This window comes from Parasteatoda tepidariorum, chromosome X1 (assembly GCF_043381705.1).
Source record: "Parasteatoda tepidariorum isolate YZ-2023 chromosome X1, CAS_Ptep_4.0, whole genome shotgun sequence".
NCBI classification, from domain to species: Eukaryota; Metazoa; Arthropoda; class Arachnida; order Araneae; family Theridiidae; genus Parasteatoda; species Parasteatoda tepidariorum.
The window spans coordinates 82,327,809-82,353,313 of NC_092214.1; the positions used below are offsets into that span (position 1 = coordinate 82,327,809).

At 27.7% G+C, this 25,505-nt stretch overlaps 1 protein-coding gene and 1 long non-coding RNA gene across 2 annotated transcripts in view; both read left to right on the forward strand.

Annotated features, from left to right (window-relative positions):
* The window catches only part of LOC107450611 (gamma-aminobutyric acid receptor subunit beta), a 481,963-nt gene that overhangs the window by 117,205 nt on the left and 339,253 nt on the right, over window positions 1-25,505 (forward strand). The gene's annotated exons all lie outside the window — the stretch shown is intronic.
* LOC122270398 (uncharacterized) lies at window positions 22,091-24,198 on the forward strand. The gene is made up of 3 exons (XR_006225772.2): window positions 22,091-22,190; window positions 22,766-22,962; window positions 24,099-24,198. It is a non-coding gene; the product is annotated as an uncharacterized lncRNA (long non-coding RNA).

A 25,505-nucleotide genomic window follows, 5' to 3' on the forward strand; every position in this document is an offset into this window, starting at 1 on the left:
AATATCTAGCAGAATGAAGCGATTTTTTAAACAATGAATCATACAATATGCAACATATTATTTCAATATCTTATTCTTAAACATAACTTATTTCAGCGTCTTTAAAATGCCACTAAACATTCAGCAATTCCTTGAGTTATAGAAAAAAGAAATATCGTAAATTATAGAAAACCTTGTGAATGCGCATTAGAATTACTATACAATATACATTTTATTTTTCAAGCACTTTTTTTTCTTCAAACTTTCTTTCCTAGAACACTCGATTAAAGCTGTAAAAATGATTATCCCTAAAATTTTGTATATAGTCATAATAAGTTATGTTAATTTGATTTTAGTATGATATCCTCGAATAAGTATAACAAAAACAGTATAATCTAAATAATATTAGATAAAAAGTTTACGTATTTGATTTCTAAAAACTTAGAAAATCATAAATAATTTATAAATCGATTCAAATTTTCTTTTCAAGGGAGATTAAAATAAAAAAAGTTTTGCTTTTTGGACAGAAATTAGCTTAAAAATTGTCTATATCCTAGAAACTTTGAGATATTTTCTATTAACTTTCTATTAACTTTGAGATATTTCTATTAAACCTCTCCGAGCAATCACAGAGCATTATTTAAATTTTTTTTTTACAGTCAGAAATTGGTTGCTTAGCAACCTAGTGAAATTAAGTCTTCTTCTTTCGAATTAGTCAATGGGTTACCTTAAAATATTAATTATCGCTGGCGACTTTTTTTGGCGGTTTTCTGGACTATCGCCAAATATATAAACCTTTATTGTGACCCAATTTAAGACCCAATGTTTTCAAAATTTTGTCTTAATTCAAGTGTCTGGATTCCAAATTTGTAAAAAAAAATACATGTTTATTCAGAGAAAGTACGTTTTTGTGCCTGATTTCGTAACTTAACTAATAGTTAGCACTAATAAATTAGCATATTTGAAGTCACCCCCCGGAACCATTAAGATTGACACTTAGTTCGTGAAAATCCGATCATTAGAACGAAAGTTATTCAGGGTGATATCTTTTTTTTTTTGAGGACTGTACAACTATGGTAGATACAGCATCTTACAGCAAGCCCCTTGGTTTGAATCCTGCTCGCAGCAATGGATAATCTCTCTCACACCTTTCTCCCTTCTTATGAATTTTGCTTAAAAATGTGTATATTCTACTTTAATTTGGAATGCATGATGTATTCAAGCTATTTTGACAAATTGTTGCTCAATTTTGAAAAACTCTTTTTTGCAGCGATGAAATTTGTAAAGAGGTCAAGGGAAGAAAATCGTATAGTAAGCCAGTAAGAATAGCACATTGATCAATTAACAATCTTTAAAAACTTTTGTTTATTAAGAAAGGTAATAAAAGAATTCGTAAAAAATTTTGAAAGAAAACCACGAAATAATGTTGTCATCTAATTTCGACAATTTGCATTTGTCCTGTAAAATTATTAACAATTTTAGGATCATCGAATTTTCAATGTTTGGAATACAAAAACAGTCTTCCAGATATTGAATAGAACGGGTGTAGAAAAAATTTCTATCGTACAGACAAAAAATTTTTAAGTAAAAATCAGTCACCAAAGCTAAATATGCATTGAATCGGTAAAAGAATTTCAGTGCAATTGAGTTGGAAAACCATTAAAAATAGATATTTATTGTATCATTTTGCATACTTGTAAGAAATTGTTACTTTTGAAATCAGTTTTTTTCAACATCGGGCATTGAATTATCTTAAAAAAGAAAACAATTCAGATTAATGATATAATTGTTTGCCTAACGGGAAATTCTATGAGTCATTTCGAATCATTCAATATTTAAAAATAAGAAAAACTTATTGCATTCTACTTTTTCAAATATCATTATTCTGAAAGTTGATACTCAAACGATGCTGTTTCCGTGTTAAAAATTTTATGTAGAAAACAGAAAATAAATGTGTGAACATTAATTATCATCAATTTTTAAGGGTATAATGAACCAATATCTTAAATGAAAAAGAATTAACTTTTAATTTTATTAAAAGAATTCTAAAGAAACAAAGATCTCAGACTGTGTATCAAAATTACTTTTCTAAGAATGTCAAATTACATTTTGAAATTCCGCTCGAATCATTTAAAACACTCTCGGGAATTTTATTCCATGGTAAAAAAAATTGTTTACAAGAAGAAGACGACAAGTAAAGGTAACAATGCGTTGCAAGTAGCCATAAATTACCGGTAAAGAGCTAACCTTCAGAACAGTGGATTAATCAATTGGCTCTTTGATATGTGCGAAAGAATACAGTGAAATGGACTGCTTGGTGCTTAACTGCTGACCTTTGGGGCATGAAGGGTCGAAAAGTCCACCCAGGTCATCGATCACAAAGAGATTGCTGCTATCTGTTATCATTGCTGATTTTGGATGCCTGGATTTGTAAATACTTTATTTTCCTTATAAGACTACAAAGTAAATCATGATTAATTTTCATAAACTTAGCAGCCTTGTTTTATTTCATTTAATTCATTATTTTTATTTTTTCAGTAATTTATAAATTAAACAGTTTTGCAATTAGGATAAATATTCAAATCGAAATTTCAATATTTAGATTTTAAATTATACAAAAAAATATTGATTTTTAGGAGTTCGAAGGAAAAGTTCTAAACTGAATCAAAATGCTAATAACTTGAAGCACAATTTTCTGTTTGCAACCTTAAAAAAATATAACAATGCTCCCTTTCAAGTTGCAACATGGTTAATTTGGGGAAAATGTTTAAGGCTATTCCCGAGAATAATTCATTTGAACAATGCTTGAAAGTAATATCTCAACCCATTTGGAACGTCTAGATAAATTTTTATTTCATCGATAAACATAAATGTATGCCTTAAATTTAACTTATCTCGTAAATTTTAAATGTGTCGTTTAACCAGCTTTGGCTTTGCTTTAAATTAGGAAAATTTTAAATATTTACAATTTTTTGTAATGATTTATACTGTTATAAATATAATAGGAAGTTGAAATGAAGATTTAATTGCTGTTTAAGTAGCAAATCCATCAATCAATTTTTTAATGATGTGCCGTTGACAATGAGAATTTAACATTAAAGCAATTGCTTCTTTTTTTTCTCCTTGTAACCTATTGGATTCTCCGAGAAATTGCGTGTAACCATAGATATGGTCTTAGATATGTTTAAGTTAAGATAAGCTAAGTTCGTCTTCCACTGAAATCAATTCTTTGTTGGATAATCGATTATTATTTGCAACAAAGGACTATTTGTTGAAGAAAAAAAATAACAAAAAATTTCATCAATAAACAAATTTTCCTCTCTGAAAATATTTTGACCAAGTTATTGTAGCAAAAAAATCACTATAATTTTCTGGGAAAGTCCTTATAAGAAACAAAATGTTTTCCTTTTTTTTCTTCATCTGCCCGACATTTGTCGCTTTTTTTTCTGTCAAAACTATGAATAAATTAAAATTTTTAGTTGGGCAATTTTAAATTTCAGAAGGTAGGCAGATTTGTAAGATTATCACCTTGATTTTTTTTTCATCGCCGTGATTTGATTTTTCATCTTGAATTTTTTTCAAAAAAAGTGGTCTCAAACTTTTTCCACCTCTTAACATTATCGACTTTTAGTTTTAATTTTTATGAAGGAAATAATTCCCTTTTTCAGTTACTTTAAATGCATCCTTGAATAAATAGCTAATCTGAAGTAAAAAAAATATCAATTTGAAATAACAATATTTATACAAAAAAATATGTTGAGGTCTCAAAGTGTTTTTCAGCACTGTATAATAATTAAACAAGTTGAAGGTGGTTTAACTTGAAAGATTATATTGTTCAACTTGGAACTGCCTTATCTAGTTTATGAAAAAAAAAGTATGATAGTGTGATCTAATGCGATCCAAAATTTCTAAGAATTTAGAGATGAGTTCAGGAACTATTTTCGTGAAAGCAAGATTATGAAACAACAAGCGTAAACCACTAGTCCTTCAGTGAAAAGCTTCTGAAGCATAAGTTTAAATTGCTTTTAATAAACTTTTAGCATTTTATGGTACTTACCTGACTTTATTTAACTCCTAAATTAATAGAAAAATTGCCTTGAAATAATAAATATTTTCCTTTTCTCTAGATTTGCAAATTATATCTTCATTTAAGACAGCTTATTTTTTACTTTTTTTAATGTTTTCTTAAGTGCTATACGTTATCATACAAAGAATTGTCATTTTGGCTGTACTTTATTTTAAATGTTTTATTTTTTTTTATTTTTAAAAAGATATAATTTTATCGGAAAAAATAGGAATAAACCCATCTGAATTAAAAAAAATATTAACTATCATTAATGATTAACCTATATCAAGGGATAAGGATTTTTCATATTTAGGGGGGATTATTTTTGTGTGGACAAATTTTAAATTTTTTGCATTCTTATCTTAATTTTACCCTTATTATTTTTTGTTTCCATTTGAGTTTGTTTTCTTTAATATGGTACGACACCGTATTGCGTGCTTATGTGTGAGGAATTATGTGTATAAGGCTAGTCTAATTGTACAACGATAGTTGTTTTATTTTATAATCTAAAATTAAACTCAAGTAAGGTACAATTTTATTTGAATTCAGTAAAGCACGCAGAGTAAAAAATATAGTAACTGTCATTCGATTGATTAGAGAATACAGTTAAAACTATATCAATGGAATAAAAAAAAGCAGCATTTCGAAAAATATCTGTTCGTATCTGCCATATCGTCTTCCTGCCAAATTATTTTCAAAAACATCTGGGACTTTTAAATAATAGAATCCTTGTTTTATGCCGTAACATAAAAACTCAGTTTTGCTAATTATAAAGTGAAGTTTTCAAAGTTCTATAACTTGATAACTATTGGGTCAAATTCGAACATCATTCTTGTTTCACATTTCTTGGACAAAAAAGAAAGAAGAAATTACGAGCGTAAAGTGGTTTAATGTTTTTTTTTCTCCTACAAAAGATTTAAGTAAGAAAAGAAAAATAACAAAGCATACAAATAATAGTTTATAGATATAAAAGATATATAAGTTTCTTAAGAACTGCTATTATTTTATTTCTAATTTGGCTACTTTTGCTTGTAGTGTTTTAATCAAACAGATAGTAATCTTAAACAAAAAGAAAAAAAAAACAGACAATTTGTGGACGAGAGAGCAGGTCTTTTTTCATGGGCATCGTTCTTTGATAAATCATTGTTTTTTTTTTTTAAAATATTATCTCTCACCTTATTTTGGTTACGTATTGCATCCTAATACCCTAAATTAAACGTACAATCAAATTTAGATGAAAATATGAAAATGTTTAACGTTTAATAATTCAAAAAAATAAAGTTTATTCACTTCATCACATTTTACACTTTCAGAATTATTAAAGAAGTAAAAGTAATGTAAACAATTAAATTATTTTAATCTATATTAAGATATTTTTTAAGTTAAGGTTCTATAGCTTGCAATTTTTTTAATCAACCAAATTGTAATTTTAAGTAAAAAAAATCACACTTTTCAAAGGCTTTATTTTTTGATAAGTGACTGTTCTGGAAAAATAATGTCACTGACTTTATGTTTTTGCTTTTTACATCATAAATTTAACGTTTAATATTTTTGTAAAGTGTAATGCTATAATATCTTTCACTAATCACTTAATATCTTTTTTTATCTGTTCTATATCTTTGACAAAGAAGAGTACTTAACTTTAATAATACTTATATTAAATTAACACTTAACATTGTACCATTTTGGTTACTAATTCTTTGTACGCAATTAATATCTTAAGAACTTGTTAGCAAACTGTATTCAGGTGCAAATATAAAAAAAATATTCTCACAATATTTTTCAATAAGTAAACACATTAATAAAATGTATTGAAAACCAAAAAAAAAAAAAAAAAACTTCAGTCGATTTTTGCTTTTAAAAAGAAAACACATTTTCAAAAACAAAAAAAATCTACGATTGTTTTGGCCTCCGATCTTACAAAAAAAGGAATTTTTTTTTATTCAATCCGAAATTAGTTTACATTACGCGTTTCTGTCAAAATCAACCGTTTACCAATCAGAAAGAAAAATACATATCAAAATTTAACAAATGCTAGTCGCAAAAGGCCTGCAATGTTATAAACTTATTAATATACTCTTAAGTCCCCTGATGTATCCCAGTTGATGTTTAATTTGAGTTTTAAAAAGGTGCAAAACAATTTTTTAATGCAAAGTATATTTTTGTAATGTATTAATTAAAATGTATGTAAACTTAAGTAGATATTATATTTACATGCATTTTCAAAGCGTTTGTAGTAATATATGGCTTTTTTTTGCAATATACAACTTTTTAAAAACTCTATTTCTCGATAAATATTCAAACAATTTTACTCAAATTTTTGTATAGATAGGTAAAATTACTTTCTTCAAAATGATGCAAAAAATTTTATAACTTACAATTTAAAAATTATCGACTAGTATTAAGTAAGGCAATAAAAATTTATAAATACTTACTGAAAGTTATTTTTTGCTTAGAATTATCTTTAGATAAGCGAATTTTATAATTGTGTGAAAAAATGTTTTAGTTCTGTTAAAGGATAAGTACCGCAATAGGTAAACTAGCAAAAAGTAAAGCTACGGGGACGATATTTCCCAGATTTGCTCCTATACATTTTGGGGGTTAGAAATTCCGTGAAAAAAATTATATACTTATTCAGGGGAAGTATGTTCTAATGTCTGATTTCCTAACTTAAAATATCGTGTGAGCTAGTTAATTAGCAAGTTTGAGGTCACCCATCGAATTATTAAGAATGAGTCCTAAAACGTTAAGATCCGACCATTAGATCAAAAATTATTCAAAATAGTTCGCATTTTGTTTCTTTTTGTGCACTGTGCATTGCAAAATATATTGAGATTTCTTATTTGAAACTATTTAACTTGTTTTATTTATACATAAATATTGGAAATAAATCAAAAGATTTTTCAAAAAATCAAAGTTATAGGGATTACTCTGAAAATTTTAAACCTGTTATTTTTGCTTTGAATCGCAATTTTTAAAACCACTGCAGATAATTTCCATTAAATAAATAAATAATTAAACTAAAATAATAATAATAAACAATAATAGTTATAGTAAATAAAAACAATGGCATACATTTTAGGTAATGCAATGATTTATATGATTATTTTTATGATAACACAATTGTTTGTCCCTGACGAAAATGCTGGCAAATTCGACCTGTTGAGTTTAATTGATTGGGTTAATAAATTTCAGAATTTGTTTTTCACTTCGATCTAAACATGTCAAACCGTCGTCAGAGTGAGCTGATTTCATATTGTTGACAATCACTTCACTAATAGGTGATATACCGAAGTTTTTATCATTCATGTGAAGTTGAAAATAAAAAATTTATTCTTGTTGAAAACGTACATCTTGAAAAAGTTTGTTCATGAACAAAATTTTAGATAAGTTTAATCCATAAAAAAATGTGTTTGACCGAAAACTACAATATCCTTTAAAGAATACGTATGCAATAAGTCTCATTGATTTTTTTAATAAAATGTTTGACATTATTTTCAAAATAATTTAGTAAACTCTATATTTAACATATTGTCAACAATGAGATTATATATGAATGGATTTATTTTGCATCGCAAATAATAGGGTCCCAAATTTGCATTTACTACGCTGTATTTCAATGAGTTATAATTGTTTCTTACAATTTGTGTCAATTTTCCATTCATTATATTTCCGGAAAACTTTTGTCATGGCTAATTTCCTTTAATGCAATGATATATTTTCCCTTAAAATGTATAAGACTGCCTTTGAATAAAAAAAATCAAAATCGCTTTTGTGATCTATGTGCGTGTGTTAAAAGTCCTATTACATAAACGTCTATTTAGTTTAACCTGAATAACTTTACTCTATATTAATTCAATGCACAGTGTGGTTTATATTCAGACAGTTTTCCTCTGTGAATCAGTCACATTTTTCAAAATGAGGAAATAATTTTATTCTCACGCAAGACTCGCATGAGAAAGTTATCTTTAATTTAGTATTCCTTTCACTTGCGTAAAAAATCCCCCTCTTTGAAAAAAAAAAATAGCCAAAAAGTTTGGATCGTTTAGTGAAATATTCTAATAATGTGTAGTTGGGCACATTACTTGAAAAAAAAAAGACAACAAATGAGAAGAAATATTACCTAACCGTGATGTGAGCGAAAAGAATAGGCTATCTACTTCTTTCTTTGAAGGAATTTGTGGTTTTGGAGAGTTGTTGCTATGGAGATAGGGTGGAGCCTAGAGTTCGTGAGAATCATATTGGGAGGGTGTCAATTGAAGTTACTGATGTCTATTGGGGTTGCTAGTTACAGAGGAATAAATCTCCTTCCTGACAATTTGTTTGACTTCTCAAGAGAAGAGAAAAATAATCAATATTGTGATACGGTAGGGCATGACAAAAAACTGATTTGATGACCTTTGGACGAAAAATAGATTGCTTCGAAAGTAGGGAATCAATCTGTTGGATTGCGGCAATTTACCAAAATCCACCTGACCCATAGAGGTCCGCATTATAGAATTTCTCTGTACGAAAGAATAAAAATCGTAATTTATTTGGTGATGTTTATTTATATATATATTTACATATAGTCCCTGGACATATTGTTAAACGCATTATAAGATTCTATGTAAAATCCTAATTATCAGGATTTTACGCGACTGAAAGCAATTTGCACTTTTCGTGTATCAATTGGTTAGCATTGTAATGTGATACATTAGAAATAAATGCAAATAGAAAGTGTATAAAAAATCTCCCGAATAAAAATTCATTACATTTATGTTTAAATATAAAAGTATTGCATATTAACTCGAGCAAAACATGTCATTATTAAAACACTACAATGCGTTTAATAATTTGTCTAATTATTATAATATACAAACATAATACGTGATATAATTAATATTCTATATTTATATAATATATTGTCAAATTTAACTAATCGATGAATTTATATTATATATCGCCTAATTTAACGAATTAATATGCTCGAGATAGATAGCTCGATAATGTTAAAGGCATGACGCAAAATTTTCTGAGTTACAGGAAGACCATTTGAATCGCATAGTCGTATTACTTAATGTGATGCTTATGAGTTTATAGTGTGATTTAATGTTAATTTGTTTCAGTTAAATGTGATTTTGTTTTGCTTAGAATATCATCCTCAAATAGGGATGATTCACGAGTTTCTGTTAGTTATGAAAATAGGTCTTTAAAGAGGCAAATAAGTAATTTAAGAAATTATAACTTGTCCATTTATGTGTAAATTGTTTCAAACACTTGCCATACAAATTTCAACAATCGAATTTCCCACACAGTCAGGTTGATATTGATATACAATCCAGTGCATCTTGAAAAAAATATTCTGATTAATTCTATTTTATCCAAGATGAAAATAAAATGCTGTTATGCTGATTTATTAGCCTTTGATAAACTGAAATGATTAAAAGAAACCAAGCATTTTTTTTTAGTTAAGAGAAGGAATAGGTAGCAATCACCTGATACAATAAATCTATCATATTTTAAACAATGAATCTATTTATAGTATATTTCTAGTAATTTTATTGCGTTAAAAACAACATTATTTATTGCAGTGGAAAATATATTCATTATCAAAATTTATTGATCCTTTGTTTGAAGCTCTTAAATGGATATTGACAAAACCTTTTGCAGTAATTGATACCAAATTAAAACAGCTTTTTTGTTTTGAAAATTTGTAAGATGTTGAAGAAGCTTATGCTTGAGCAATAGTATTATAATTTCAAATTTTATTTAATATACTTTGAAATTACGTACAAAGTTCAGAATGTATGTATTGCTATAAGCACAGTGTTTACATTCGACACTTTTGCTGTTTAATTGCATTATTTTTAATTGACATGAATCAGAATTATGTTACTTATTACAATAAGCTATGAAATAATGATTTCGTTCCCTAGATATAACTTATAATTTAATTCAGGGAAATGTAGCACTTTTTAACACCATGCGAAGAGTCATTTAAAAAATATAATTTTAAGTCTGTCATAATTCGTCAGAAGAAATAACAGAAAATTTCAAAAATTTTTGAGATTTTCAAATTTTTGTGTGATTTTTTGCACAAGTTATGGTGACATTATACCTTGAAATACGATCATTGCATAAATTAATATTCAAATCGCATTTCGCTGTGTATAATTACTTTACTCTGATTTAATCTAAAGGTTATAAATGATACACTATTAGACACTTTATTCTAAAATTACGGGAAAATTACAAGCAGCTGTCTGTCCATCCAATTTACCATAAATAACATTTTTTTCTCCTTTACGGCTTTGAAACAGTTTACAAATAGTGTGATTATAAAACCATGAATGCGAAACTATACGGTTTTTTAACTATATGCAACTCTCATGATTTCAAAACCGTTAAAAAATACAATTTAAAAGAACCTCGGAATGTGGCTTAATTAATTTACCTGGTTTTTTCAATTATCGTAAAAGATATAGGAGGAAATGCTAGTCTTTTCTGTGAAATTTAATTTTAAAATTACTACTAATTTTATGAAATCTCACTCTAGAACAATGGTAAAATAACAAACATCAATCTGCTCATCCATTTAACCGTAAAGCTTAGGTCAAAGAACATTTTTTAACTTTACGGTTTTGAAGTCGTTTATAACTAGTATTGTTAAAAACTATGAATAAAAAACTATACTGTTTTTTAACTTTTTTCATCTAGCATGGTTTAAAAGCCGTAAGAATGAAGTTTAACTGTACATTGGAGCTAAGCTTTCACTTGGTATTAGTAGTTTTTTTTTCTTTTCTTTTTTATCAAATGTCCCTTGGAATGTGGTTGATTTAGTTTTCAGGTTGTCACATCTATCGTAAGATATGACAAATACTGAACTTTGCTTGTGCTGAGCTGCTTTATAGTGCTGTCATCTATGCGTGAATGAGAGTATCGTATTTTAATAGTCCAGGGTCGCAAACTGGGAAGCGCTGGAGCTAGATGAACACTAGAAACTCTCCGTGCGTTGAAGGTAATAGAGGGAATTTTCTGGTGTAAATGTTGGGACTTGAATCCCCGTTCTGTCTGTCATGAGATTGACCGATTAGCCGTCTCGACTATAATATGTTCCCAGCTGCAAGAAACTAAGTGGCTTTATTAAGGGGTCCAAATTTTATGTGATGCAACTCTGGTTGTGTAACCATATTAGATGTGAGCAGTTAATAAACGATTTTTTGCCCAGTTAAAAAATTGAATACCATCTTATTTATGGTTATTTGACTGTTTTGCTCGAATATTTTGAATAACAATTAAATGAATTGTGATTTAACCCTTTTTTCAGTGAAATTTTTAGCAGTGTAGTAAATATACGCATGTGACAACATAAAAATAACAATAACTTAATTTTACTAAAAGCATCGTGAAATGTATCTCTATCTTTTAAGACAAGGGAAAGAATTTTTTTTTTCTTAAAGTGAATTTTAAACAAAAGAAGAAAAAAATAACCTGGATGCTGGGTGTATTACGGGGTGTTCTAAAGAATGTGAAGAAAGAATTCCCAGCAAAAACAATCATCTGCTAAAAATCTAATCAGTGAGGAAAGTAAAACTGCTGTTCCTGAAATATCAAACATCTTTTGAAGTTTACAAATCTAATAAATGTGTTCTTTATTTATGAAATTGAAAGGAGTAGTTTCTGTGATCAAATTTACGTTTTCTTGAAAAAAAATTATACCCAGTAAAACTTTAAAGCAATAATATTTCAATCAAGACTTGTTCTATTACTTTAATGTAACGAAAGATAAATTGATACTAAGAACTTGTAATGTATAATATTTAAATTTCACAAATGCAGTAAGAACTATCTCCTGACCTTAGTAAATATGTAGTTGTTGTTTGTTTACTTTTGTTCGTAAATGATAGTTTTTTTAAGGGCATATATCAGTACTTTTTTCTGAGAAACTACTTCTGATATCGCTTTTAAATGTTTGGGGTTATTTGAGAAAATATCAATAGTATGTTGTAATAATGTTTAAGCGTTAACAGGAATGCTGTTTGAGCTATTAAAGATTTTTTTCTCAAAAATTAGGATTTTTTTGAAAAAAATTTAAAATTTTTTTGTTCAGAATTTTTAAAAAAATATTCTGCCAGATATATATATTAACAGTTATCACAGTATAAACATGTATATGTAAATATTCTGTGAAAAAAACTGTAGCAATATCTTGTTTAGATTGTGAGAAAATGCCCTTCGAAAAAGGTCAGTTTTAAGTCCCTACTTACTTCCCTTAAAAAAGTGATTACAATATTGTCTGTTTCAACCTAAAACATAAGATTTTGTTCGTTTACTTCCTTTCCGCAAGGAACGTTTCTAAAAGAGCGATTGATATTTTTAAGAATTATTTGTTTGAACCTAAAATATAAATTTTAATTTGATTACTTCTGCTCCACAATGTCCGTTTTTTAAAATTGTTTTGAAAGTGATTACTATTTAAATTTATTTAGAAGATTGGATTAAACTCAAATCAAATATTTAAATTATCGAAATACTAGGAACTATTGTAAAGATCACTCACGCAAAAAATCATGTTAACAAAATTAATATGATTGAAATATGATAGTGTTAAAATTATATGATTTTTATTTTTCTTCCTTTCAAAATAGTGGCAAATGCTTTTTCCTTCCATATTATTTTCCAAATATTTTCAAATTGTTTGCCAAGTATATTTGAAAGGCAGCTCAATTACTTTCCATTCCTTACAACTGATGCTAGAAAAATGTTGCAATTAGGAGGTTAAATCTAATACTTGATTAATCTGATCATTTTAAATCAGCTAAGTTAAATGTCAATTGATTTCTTTTTAATCTGTTTGTTACCTCAGTCCCAGATAGCATAGATTGTCGCAGTGACATAAACAAAAGTCAAGAACTGTCATAGCAGTTACAGACACTGCTGTGTGTTAAATTGTCCCATTAAGGTTATATAGTGATTTTCATATTGCTTTATCGTGTGATATCACATAAAAGTTTTACTGATTGTGACTTTTGTCAGAGGGTAGACAAACTTGCACTTATCTGTGCTCTGCTAGAAACTTTGTCGACACTTAATTGCAACTTTGATTTCCTGAAAGTCTCACAAGAATCAATTCAGGGCTTGTTTTTCTAAAGTTATGCAACTAGTCTCACTAAAGTTCAACCAGTCACTTGAAAGTCTTGCAAGCAGCTTAATCTCTTAAAGTTAAATATGTGAATCATAATAGAGTTAGAAATGGTCATAACAATTACATTCACACGTGTGATCTATTTAAATAGCTCTAAAAGCCTCTCAATATAGTTTTGAAAGAAAATTGTTTTCGTTAACGTAGTGGTAAAAAAAAGTGTCTCAGTACAATATTGCTCTATTCTCTAGCACTAACAGTCTCAGAGAAATAAATTAAATGTGAATATGTTCAAATTACAGAACAATTTTGAAATAAATCTATTTTAATAATATCTATTTAAAGAACGAATTTGGATAACTTTGAATTTGCTCACATTTTCTTTAATATTCACGTTAAAAATTTCAAATTTTTATAGTCACTATCAGTTTTAATAAGATGTATTTTATTCAAAAATATAACTGCAAAGTTTAAATAACACAGTTTTAATAAAGTAAAGTAACACAGTTTTTGAGCGAAAAATCCCATAAACTAAGCATCTTTGTACTCTGTTTTTTTGTAATCTTTTAATTTTGAATAAAATGCTTTATTCTATTTTGCCAACAACTTGACTGTTTCTATTTTGTATGACAAATATTATTGTTGTTGTTTTTTTCGAGGAGGAAGTTATGGTAGTTTATAATCCAGTTTTGTAATAACATTGAATCCAGTTTTTATGGAAGAAGAGTTATCGCAGTAGGGGTGGGGATTTTAGTTTGTTGCTATTATGAAAGAGTGAAGGTCCAGAGATATATCAAATGTTACTTTATTAGATAGAACTCGAAAAGAATAAAGCAGCCTTATGTATAATTAAAAATAAAAATAGCATAACATGATGAATGATAAATAATGGTCAGACTGCGAGCGTCCAAAATAATCCAGTTCTAACTTTTTCATCATCAATGAACTTGTAGACATCATATTTAATTTCATCGTCATGATTTGTTAATTAGAACAATAAAATGTTCTATTGTTATTCAAATTGGCTGTCGTCATTAGGTATATTGACGCCAACCCCGGACCTATATATAAAAAAGGTTGGTCGTACTGCTTATACATATAGATTGATAGATTTCTTATATATAGATATTTTAGCCTTTTTTAACAAATACATAACTTTTTGAACAGTTAAGAAATTAAAGTAATTTAAGATTTATTCTAAATTAAAATCTTGTTTATTTTTTTAAAAAAAGAAAATGCATACTGTTTTTTTTTAAACATTTCTAAAATTATTTTAACGTCTCTATTTACAATTCTCACTATACACAATTATTTACTGTATATTATAATAAATAAGTAAATTTTTAACATTTATCATTACTGTTATTTTAAAATGAACTCTATACTCATTAGTACGTAATTATACAAATCTATATCTATTTTTAAGTATTAAAAACCTACATATCCTTGCAAAGACAAATAATTGTTTAAAATTTGCATTTTTATAGAAAGTAAAATATAGTAGTGTTTTATAAATACTAATTTCTTGGTAAAATTTACTAGTGTTTCTTTTATTTCTATTCTGAATTATAATGTTTATTAATTCTATAGTAAGTTATTTAGTATACTTCAGCCATAAATATGTGTAGCAACAGTTAAAATAAGGCTAATGGTTAAACAATATATTTTTAAAATGCTTTCAAGTTGACGTTACATGCACTGCATAATAGAATTTAAAAACAAGACATGCAATGAATATTCAGAATTTGGCACATTCAGAATATTTGAATTGGCCTAACAATAAAGTGAAATCAAATAGTTCAGCCAAATATTACAGAAATTATTTACACTCGCGATGGCTCAGAGGATGGAGTATTCGCCTTAGAATGAGGTGAACCGGCTTCGAATCCCAGCAATGGCTGGTTGATACGAATTCCGAGTCTAGCTCACACCGACCACAGTGCTGACGGGAGATATCCTCAGTGGTAGACGGATCATAGTCCTCTTGCCGTCAAGCTAATCTCGTGGTCTTCCTCTTCATGTAACGCAAATGCGGGTTAGTTACATTAAAAAGTCCTCCACGAAGGCAAATTTCTAACAATACTAGTTCCTTTGTCTTCTGGATTGCTTTCAAAATTTTAATTGTAGCTTTCACAATTGCAGGGGAACATTAGTAGTAGGACTGGGCTATAAGTCGATGTATCGCGACATATCGATTTAACGCCTATATCGGCAAGTCGATACAGCGTCTTTCGTTCCAGGCGATGCATCAGATTTCTGATGCATCAGAAATCTGATTTAAGTCTTCGAGGAAAGACGATATAGCGAAATAACGATATAGCGATCTAAGAAACGCAAGGATCTTTCCTTACTATCCGATGCCGATTCGGGGTGTTTGTTTCGTTATGTTGAAATGGTCTTGATTGATAAGCGGTAGAATCAGAACCAGAGTTTAGAGAATACTATATCGTGATCTCGCATGTTCGTTTTCGCACCTCTTTTTGCTTTGTCGCGACTTGATATCATTTCTTGTAGATTATTTTCAGTGGGACTAACTTCGTGATCGCTGCCGTTGCCTTGTTCTGAACGCAATCTATTATTGAAAAGAATTTATAAAGAGTTTCGTCATTAATTATGTAATTTTTTTTAAACAAAACTTTTTCTTATTTTTAAATGTGAAAATTATCGGAAATCTAATTATCGGAAGGCGCCCATAAAGAATTAAGTTACAAAGTAATTAAATTTGTTAGGTTTTTCCTTTTCTTTTAATTTATTAAGAACCTTTTGGATAAAACTTCTAATAATTTAATGGGTTTTTATTACTGATTTTAAATTTATAAGTCTTGAGTTTCTTTTATTTTTAGAAATTAAATTAAAACAAAACTTATTTTTTGTCATTTGGATTTGGACATAAGTCAATCAACTTCGTTTATTCAAAAAAATTTGAAAGGTTTGCTAATTTTATTCATTTTTTTCGTTTTATTAGAGAATACAATCAGTTTTTTTAAATTTTCTTTTAATATTATTAGTTAATTAGCTAAATATATTATCGAATATCACAATTCTTTTGTTTTTATTTTTAAGAAATTAAACCTTACTTTGTTTTTCGTTTATAATTCGATCATTATTCAATTTAATGTAATTATTTATGTGAAATAATAATAATAAAAAATAGTGATTTAAAAGCGTTTTATTATTATTTTTTTTAAAATTTATTTAGCACTTTGTTTTGAACATACAAATATTTTTTAAGGAACTTATTTTTTAAATTTTCTTTCTATATTGTTAGGTAAATATATTGATAAATATCGATTTTATTTATTTTTTTATTATATATTTTTAAATTAAGAAATCTTTTGTTATTTGCGTGATCATTTTTAGAAAATATAACAAAACTTGCGTTTACTTTTTCATTTAGAATTTGAACATTACAATCGAACTTAATAATTATGTAATTATCAAAGTTATTTTTATATGGCTCATTTAGTAAAATTATTTTTATGGCTTTAAACTTTTTTTTTTCAAAATTTCATTCGCTTAAACTAATTGATTTTCAAATAATTCATAAACCTATCGTTTTAAACTTTCCTTTATTTCTAGTTAAAAGCTTAGTAAAGTTACCTAAATTAATAACTAATAACTAATTAATAATTTAATTAATTAATAATTTAGGTAATTAGGTACTTAATTAGACTGCTAATACCTTATAAACGATAAAGAGGTTCAAATATTTCATTCTGTATCTACACATTTTTTCAATAAATATTTTAAGTAAGTTTTGTGCATAGTAGTCAATTTATTTAATATCTTTCTTAAGCAAAACATATATATCTTCAAACTTATAAATTGATTTAAATCAATTTGAGTATGGAGTTTCGATAGAAATCTGACTTTCTGTGCCTTACAAGTAAATGAAATTCAAAAATACTATATCGCGATACATCGCTATATCGCGATGCAAAACTGACGATGCATCACGATATATAATTTCTAATATCGCCCAGTCCTAATTAGTTGTCGTAAACCCAAAATTGGGTCTGCTGTTGAACGGCGGTTATAAAATATAATAAAATAATTCCTATTTATGTACTTTAAAATACAGAATTATCATATCCATCCATAACACCATATGAAAATTAAATAGTTTTTTTAGATTTATTATAAAATTTTAATTTAAAAATTAAATTGCAATATTAGTTCTGAATGAATTAAATTATATTAATTATATAAATGAATATAAATTAAATTAGAATTGATTTCAATCAAATTAGATTAGGATTCATTAAGGGTGATTATATAGCAGAAGGTGGTATATTGTAAAAAATTCCAGTTCAAAGTACAGTATAAAGTACCGGCCCTTTGGGAGCATCACCCATAGAATCCTTTTTACGATAAAATCTATTCTTGCCGAAAATTATTTTGCCGTAATTTTTATAGTATTATTGATTTAACTAGATTACTATCTTTTTTCATTTATTTACGGTAATTATTATTATAAAATAATGATATTGCAGATTTTTTTTGTTTCGTAACATTAACTAGATTAATATTTTTTATTTAACTATGGCAATTATTACTGTAAAATTATTTCTGATTATTTGTTCCGTAACATATTCCGAAAAAATTGATTTTACTGTAACCAGTACCGGCACTCTCTGTGGCGGTACTTTTTATCAAAATTTGATCCTGAATTTAGAAAAAAGTATAGCTAAGATTCGAAGGTCTGTGGGAGTTGAACCGTTCGACCAATGAACTGTCAGTATTAATCAAGATATTCACTATTTAAGATATTCAAAGGACAAAAATGAAACATTTAATTGTCGCAATGACGTCACCGCGTGACGAAACTGTAACATATTCTAATCTCTGCAGGGTTCACAGTGTGATGATCTGTGACATAATTACGGCTCAACAGGGTCACCGTACGACCAAACTGCGACATATTCACGTCTCAATAGGATCGCAGTGTGACAAAACTGTGACATAACAACGTCTCATCATAGTCAGGTTGAGGCAAAACTGTTGATATATTTACATCTCAACACTGTCACTATGTGACTAAGTTAAAACATCAATATGTAACATTTTCTTCACACGGTGACGTCACTTGGAAAATTAAATGCCTCATTTTGGTTTTATGTTGAAGTTTGGGTGACATCAACGTACAACGTCATCCAAAGATGGAACCTTTTTCCTACCACTTCGCATCGATGTCGCAAAAACCACATATGACTTCACAAGCGAACCTCTCCATGACAGTCGCATTTTTGTCGCGAAAAATTCATGTTTAGAAGACACCCCATATATTTTTGTAATTTGACCATTTTTGAAGAGAATAAGTAAGACGATTGAAATCTTTTAAACAAATTACAAATCTTGAGGAGAAAAGTTTGTAAAATTAACAGTAGGTAAGGTTTTGAGAAATTAATTTGGTGAAAAATTTGGTAAATATGGTTAGTTTCGTGATTTTGGCATTATACCTTAGAACAAGAGAAAAAATCTATTTATTCGGTTAATTTCAGTTTTAAGTTGTGCATGTTTAACTAAATTTATAGTAAAATTAACTATAATTTTGAAAACCAGAATTTCAGGTGAGTCATTAATGTATGAACAGAAAAATTTCCAAATGAATGGTTCATATGTCGGTGACTATTATTTTTTTAAGCAGAATTTCAGTTTTTTTTTACCATAAAAGTCTTTATGATACTTTTAATTTTAGCAGAATTTTTTCAGTGCTTTAATCTATCAAAGAGGTTACTATATATAAGCTCATTGTTGCAGAAACGATTTTAATAGTAAACATTTAGCGATTTCAGACTTAGTGATTGACTATCTTAAAGTTTACATTCGTTAAATAAATTAAAGTTCTCTGATGTGTTTCAAATAACGTTGACTAAAGCTGCTTGTATACACTCATGACTTTTGTATAAGAATTATTTTAATGAAGTGAATTCCACTTTTTTTAAAAAAAAAATTTTTGAAAAGATTAAAACTTACTATTGTTGGAACGAGTTTATAATTAAATTTCACCAAAAATAATTTTAAACCCTATATTCAATAATTAAAGCTAAATAAATATTTGAACGCAGAGTTTGATAATTAAATCACTTCTCCTTTTAATTTAAAAATGTAGGTGCTGCATTGATATCAAACAAAGTTGCAATTTAAATATTTATTTTGCTTCTGGTGACTTTTAAAAAATAAATAGATTTGCAGTTTAAATTATCATAACAAAATTTTTCATTGAATTTGCGTATCTACTTTCAAAATTTATATGCGTTGCAAAATATCTATTATCTTCATCCACATTTTGTTCTTTTTTCATCAATTGAGTAATTTTCCTCTATTGTATGTTAGAAAGTCCCACAATTATACTGGGAATGACGAAGCCATAATAATTTATAAATATATTTCTTAACATTATCTAAAGAAATCACAAGATTCTTAAAATTTTATATAATAATAATTAATAATATAAAACTTCATTTCCTTCAAAAATATGAATAAGGTAGTAAATTTTTGAGTGCTCAAAAAAGGTGCATATTCTCAAAACTCGTCAAACGTGAATGAAGAAAACAAAAGTGATTTGAAAAGAAAACGCTAAAAAATTGTAAATAAAGGTGAAAAATAAAGCTAGGAAATCCACAGTAGCCGAGATTGAAGCAGAAAAGGAAAAATGAATAAAGGTGAAAAAAATAGAAAACAACAGAGGCATGGATGAAATCAGGGCAAAACACATTACCACGCTTTATGAAGAAATGATAAGGAACTCATGTCGTTAACAAGAGAATCAACATTCATATGGATGAAACAAGACTCTAAGGCATCAAGAAATTCCAGCCAGCAGTTTTTAAATTTTTTTTTCACATTCATTTTCCATTTTTTCGTTAGAAACTTTACGTTTTCTTTATCAAATCACTTATGTTTTCCTCATTCATGACAGGCGAGTCATTAAGAAGTAAGTATATTTTAGAGCGTTCGAAACGATTTTAACACCATCTCCATATTTTTGGAACCGTATTAGGTTGGTCCTAATACCACTTACCACACGGGCAAGCCTGCTTGGTGAAACCGAGCAAATTTGAGTCAGAGCGTGTGATTCTTGTTTTTCAGTGGCGCCATCTATGGTCAAGAATTCGGCTTCTGCAACATCATACGCCACACCTGTTTATAAGGCGGACACATTCATTCATCCACAGATCGTAAATTAGATCTGAATCAGAGAACGATCGTTCGATACGATATATATATATATGCAGTACTCCCAGAGGTATTGATTTGTTAATGAACATGGAGGATTTTGGAGTCTTCGGCCGGCGGGGTTCGAACCCACGAACTCTCGGACAGGGGCCCAGCGCCCTACCGACCAGGCTATCCCGAACCTCGCCGTATTAGGCTTTACCCTATTCTATTTTGATATATTTAAACGCTAGAGTGCAAAAAATTCTGCTTGAAATACTTAATTAAGATTTATATTATGAAACTCAAATACATATCAAATGTGATTAGAGTCTGAAATCTCATTGATAGATGTAAATAAATTGATTGCATTATCGAACATCCAAGGAATGAAGATTTGGAGAAAATAAAGTAAATCAACATTAGATAGTTGTTCGATGTATCGTATAATCTTAGCCATATCTTGTGTAATATATATATATATATATAATTTACCAGAAATGGTAAAAAAACAATACGGTAATTTTAACAGAATTTTTTTCTTCACATACTAAAAAGTTTTATATTAAGGTAAAATAATACAAATAAATGCTTTTTACTCATAATGTCTAACAAGGTTAATGGTGTTGAAATTAGTCATATTAAATTCAAATCCTTCAATACAACCTACTATTATGAGTATGAACCATAGGTAATAAATTATGTACAATGTGCCAAAAGAAAACAGACCACCCTAAATAACTTTTGATCTTAAGGATCGTATCTGCACGTTCTAGAACTCAATTTTAATAGTTTGAGGGAGATACTTCACATATGCTAGTGCAGACAACATTTTAAGTAACGAAGTAAGTATAACGAAATCAGACACAAAAACGTACTTTCTCAGAATAAATTTACCTTTTCTTCGACGGAATTGGATTTCTGAACTCCAAAATATGAAGGGTAGCCGCAAACTGGGAAATATGGTAACCACAGTTTGGTCAAGAGAACAGTCCAAAGTTTGGGCCCCTTTAAGTTGATTTTACTTTTTACTTATTTTGCCATATCTCGCGAACTCCTTATGCGAAATGAAATTTTTGGCATACAATTATAAAATTCGTATATCCAAAGATAATTCCAGGCAAAATATAAATTTTATTAAGTATTTATTACTTTTTTATTATTTTATTTAATGATGGTCGAAAATTTTTTGAATTGTAAGGTATACAACTTTTACGCCATTTTAAGGTATGTAACTGGGGCAAAATACAAAATTTTAGCGAAATCGGTTGAATAGTTCCTGAGAAATCGAGTTTTAAATATATTACATCTTTAATATTCGATTTCTCGGTAACTAACCGATTGATTTAGCTCAACTTTCGTAATTTGATATTTAAAATTACATATTCAAAAAGATATATTTATTCAGAGAAAGTACGTTTTTGNTTCCACTAAGAGATCGAAAATTATATGGCACCTGATCAGTTCCGAACCTTTCATTCTGAATATATGAATTTTTATTTATCAGCACTTTTATGAAATATGATTTTTTTCTTGACCATTCATTGCTTATGTAATTTATATGTTGAACAAAGTTTTTTGTTGCTTGAATACAATGTATACGCATATATGAATGCATTTGAAAATTATTAGTGTTTGAACCTTACTTTATGAGATTTTTTTTACTATCTGGGTTTCTTTTATACTCTCTTGCCTCCCAACTCTGTGGATAATCTGTGCTCTGTGTTAATTTTACTATAATTTTTTTAAAACTTTTTATCAATTGTAATTTGCTCTAAATATTTTAGATTGATCGTAATAGTGCTGGATATCTTAAAATACCTGATGATGATGAAGAAGAAGATGAATTTGGCTATACTAACAGTATGAAGAATTTTTTATATATATTTTTGCTTCATTATCAAACTGTTTAATAATTTTTAAAGAAAGATTTTTCCACCAAACTGTTGCATTTGACTTTAGATAGATATCTATACCTAACTATTAGATGACATTGTATTTATTGATTTATGTATTTTTTTATTTTAATCGAATTTTTGAAATTTATATTCCGTTTTATTAGAATCATTCTTAAACTAGCAAAATTTAAAACACTTTTTTTCATGTTTTGCAAATTACAAACTTGTGTGAATATTTTTTTTCTTGTACACTATTTCAGAGAATTGGGGAAACTGGTCTGCTATGCACAAAAGCATGCATGTTAAAATGTAATTTTCAATGTAGTGTAATGAGACAAAATTTCTTTATTAATTTATATTCGACACTCGGGTAGTCAGCAACAAAATAGAGTTCCATATTATTAACTATTCCTTCAGTATTAAATGCGTGTAACTAAGATAAAAATATGATACAATTTATTATTTTTATTGTATGCCTTTACGTCTCTTAAATATATCTTTTAAATTTTTACATTTTCTAATTTAATTTCTTTTTTGTAGGGAAAGTTGAAAGAAAGTATGGTGATTTTAAAGGTAGTGCGATGTTAGTTGAAATTGAAAAGGGTGCTAATGGATTAGGTGTTAGTTTAGCAGGTAATAAAAATCGCTCTAAGATGAGTACTTTTGTTTGTGGACTGTTCCCAAATGGGAATGCTGCAAGAACAGGTACAATTTTAGTTGGAGATGAATTGTTGGAGGTAAGATAAATTCAGTTGAAATAATTAATAAGATTAATTTAATCTGAAACATAATTATTTTCTTTGAAATTCAAAAGTTAAAGTTATTTTTAGTTTTAATTTTTATCAATTTTCCATTTCAAGTAATGTTTTAATCCATATTCTTTAAATGTTTTAATCTTAGTGTCATACATTTATGCCTTTTGAATATTTTGGCCCAAAAATTCCGTGTATTAAATAAAAATTAGTATATTAAAATTAGTAAATAAAAATTAGTATATCCTCTAATTATAAAAATTTATTTCTTTTTAATTTTATAACCCATTACAGTGTAAAGAAAATGTAATTTCATTGATTGGTAATGCTGAATCATAATGTAGATTATGAAAAAATGACCAATGACAGATAACTGTTAAAAATTTTAATTTGAATACATTTTTTAAAAACATCCATTTTTTCTTCTTTTTTATTTGGCTTTTTGGTAGTAATGTCCTATTATTTCTATAAAACTTATATTTGTTCTTTCTTTGCTAATCATTTCATTTTTAGTATCATTCTTGACAGAATTTATATTCATTAAGATATCTATTTATGATAAAGATTATGTATTGTTTATTAATAATCATTATGTTTTTCATGTAATAATTTAAAAATTCTTATATTTCTTTACTTTGAAACTGAGAAACATATATTTTAAATGAGAGGGGAAAATATAAATCACATCTTAATGAAGTTGGTCGCAGCTTCTTCTATATAATTGAAAATTATTTTAGATAACTTTGAGTAAATACAATAGATAATTAAAATATTTGTATAACTTTGTGTAAATTAATTAATATAATTTTATGTCTTAAACTAACAGGTGTTTAAATGAGAAAGAAAAATTTGGGACATAGCTAAATGTACCACTGTTTTCTATTTATTAATTAGAAATGGCTTAGAATAATTTCGTATAAATAATTCTTATATGTGTAATTGTTTTGAGATACTTAATAGTCAAAAAATAAATATTACTATCTACGATAAAATACTGGATACTTTGCAATTTTCAAAATTATATATTCAATATCTTCCTCTATAGTTTTCAATTTCTTATTTAATATATTCATTTTGAAATTTCAGTCATCTTAAATTTGACTCAATGTTTTCCGCTATAGGTGAATGGAATTGTGTTATACAACCGGTGTCATTTAAATGTTTCGGCTACAATTAGAGGGATAATGACAAAAACATGCAAGTTTGTTATTCTGAGGTAAGTTTATTCTAAAACTTTATTAATTTTAATGCTTATTTATTTCATTTAAAACCTGCAAAATTGTTTACACCCTTTGATCTAACATATTAAATATTTATTAGTGGCAGAAAAGTTTGTATTTCAACATTCATAATAAGTTCAATTCGAATTATAAAATCGGCAGATAAATGGGTGTTAATAATAGCCAGATCAAGGCAAATAATATATATATATATATATATATATGTCACGGCGAAAGACCGAAATCGGTGGTTGTTGACCTTCACCTGTGAATGTCGAGAAGCACCAAATACGTCGGTGAAAGAACGAATATTTCATTACATTCTTGTACTTTCGAACCCTCACCGGTGTACGTCGACAATCACAGATATGCTTTGGTGAATGCCCGAAATATTTATTACATTCGATTTGATATGAATTTATTCGTGGATATAATTACATTTATTCGATATTTTAACCCTACACTGATGTTTTTTTAAGGTTAAGTGCCATTGCCCAGCATACATTTGCCCGGTATACCCTACACTGATATTTTTTTAACGGTAAGTGCCACTGCCCGGTATACATTTGCCCGGTATACCCTACACTGATGTTTTTTTAAGGTCAAGTGCCATTGCCCGGTATATATTTGCCCGATACTCCAAAAACTGATAGATTTCTAATCTATCGTCAGTAAGAATCAAAATATAGAATAAATATAAATATATCAAATAAATATAATAATATTAACGAATAAATTAATATTAAATTGGATATAACAAATATTTCGGACATTCACCAAAGCGACTATGTGATAGTTGACATTCTTCAGATTTCGGTGTTTCACTGTAACATATATATATATATATATCTATATATATATATAATAAAATGGTTTATTCCTAGTTTACATTTGCAATTCGTAGGTTAAGCTCTACAAATATTAAATATGTTAAAACATGCGTAAGGGAAGCAAAAAATGATTTCGAATGATTTAAAAGGCAAGAAACATCCTTTGATTTAAAATGCGGGAACATCCAAACATGAAAATCACAGAGGCTTCCCTTAGGATCAAATACTTCTTATCACAAACATATAGCAACTATTTATTTCGTTTAAAAAAATGACTAAATAGTTGTTTTTAAATAGCGCATAATCACATTTATACTTGGCTTTATGTTTGAATCACTGCTTTTGAAATTATAATTCTCTGACGCAAAAAGTATTACGTTGTGCACTTTTTTCAACTAAAAAAGAAAACAACCTTAGAGAGCGCCCCGAGTCTTCCTAATAGCTTAGTTAACTCTTATCATGTACGGTCGTATCACAT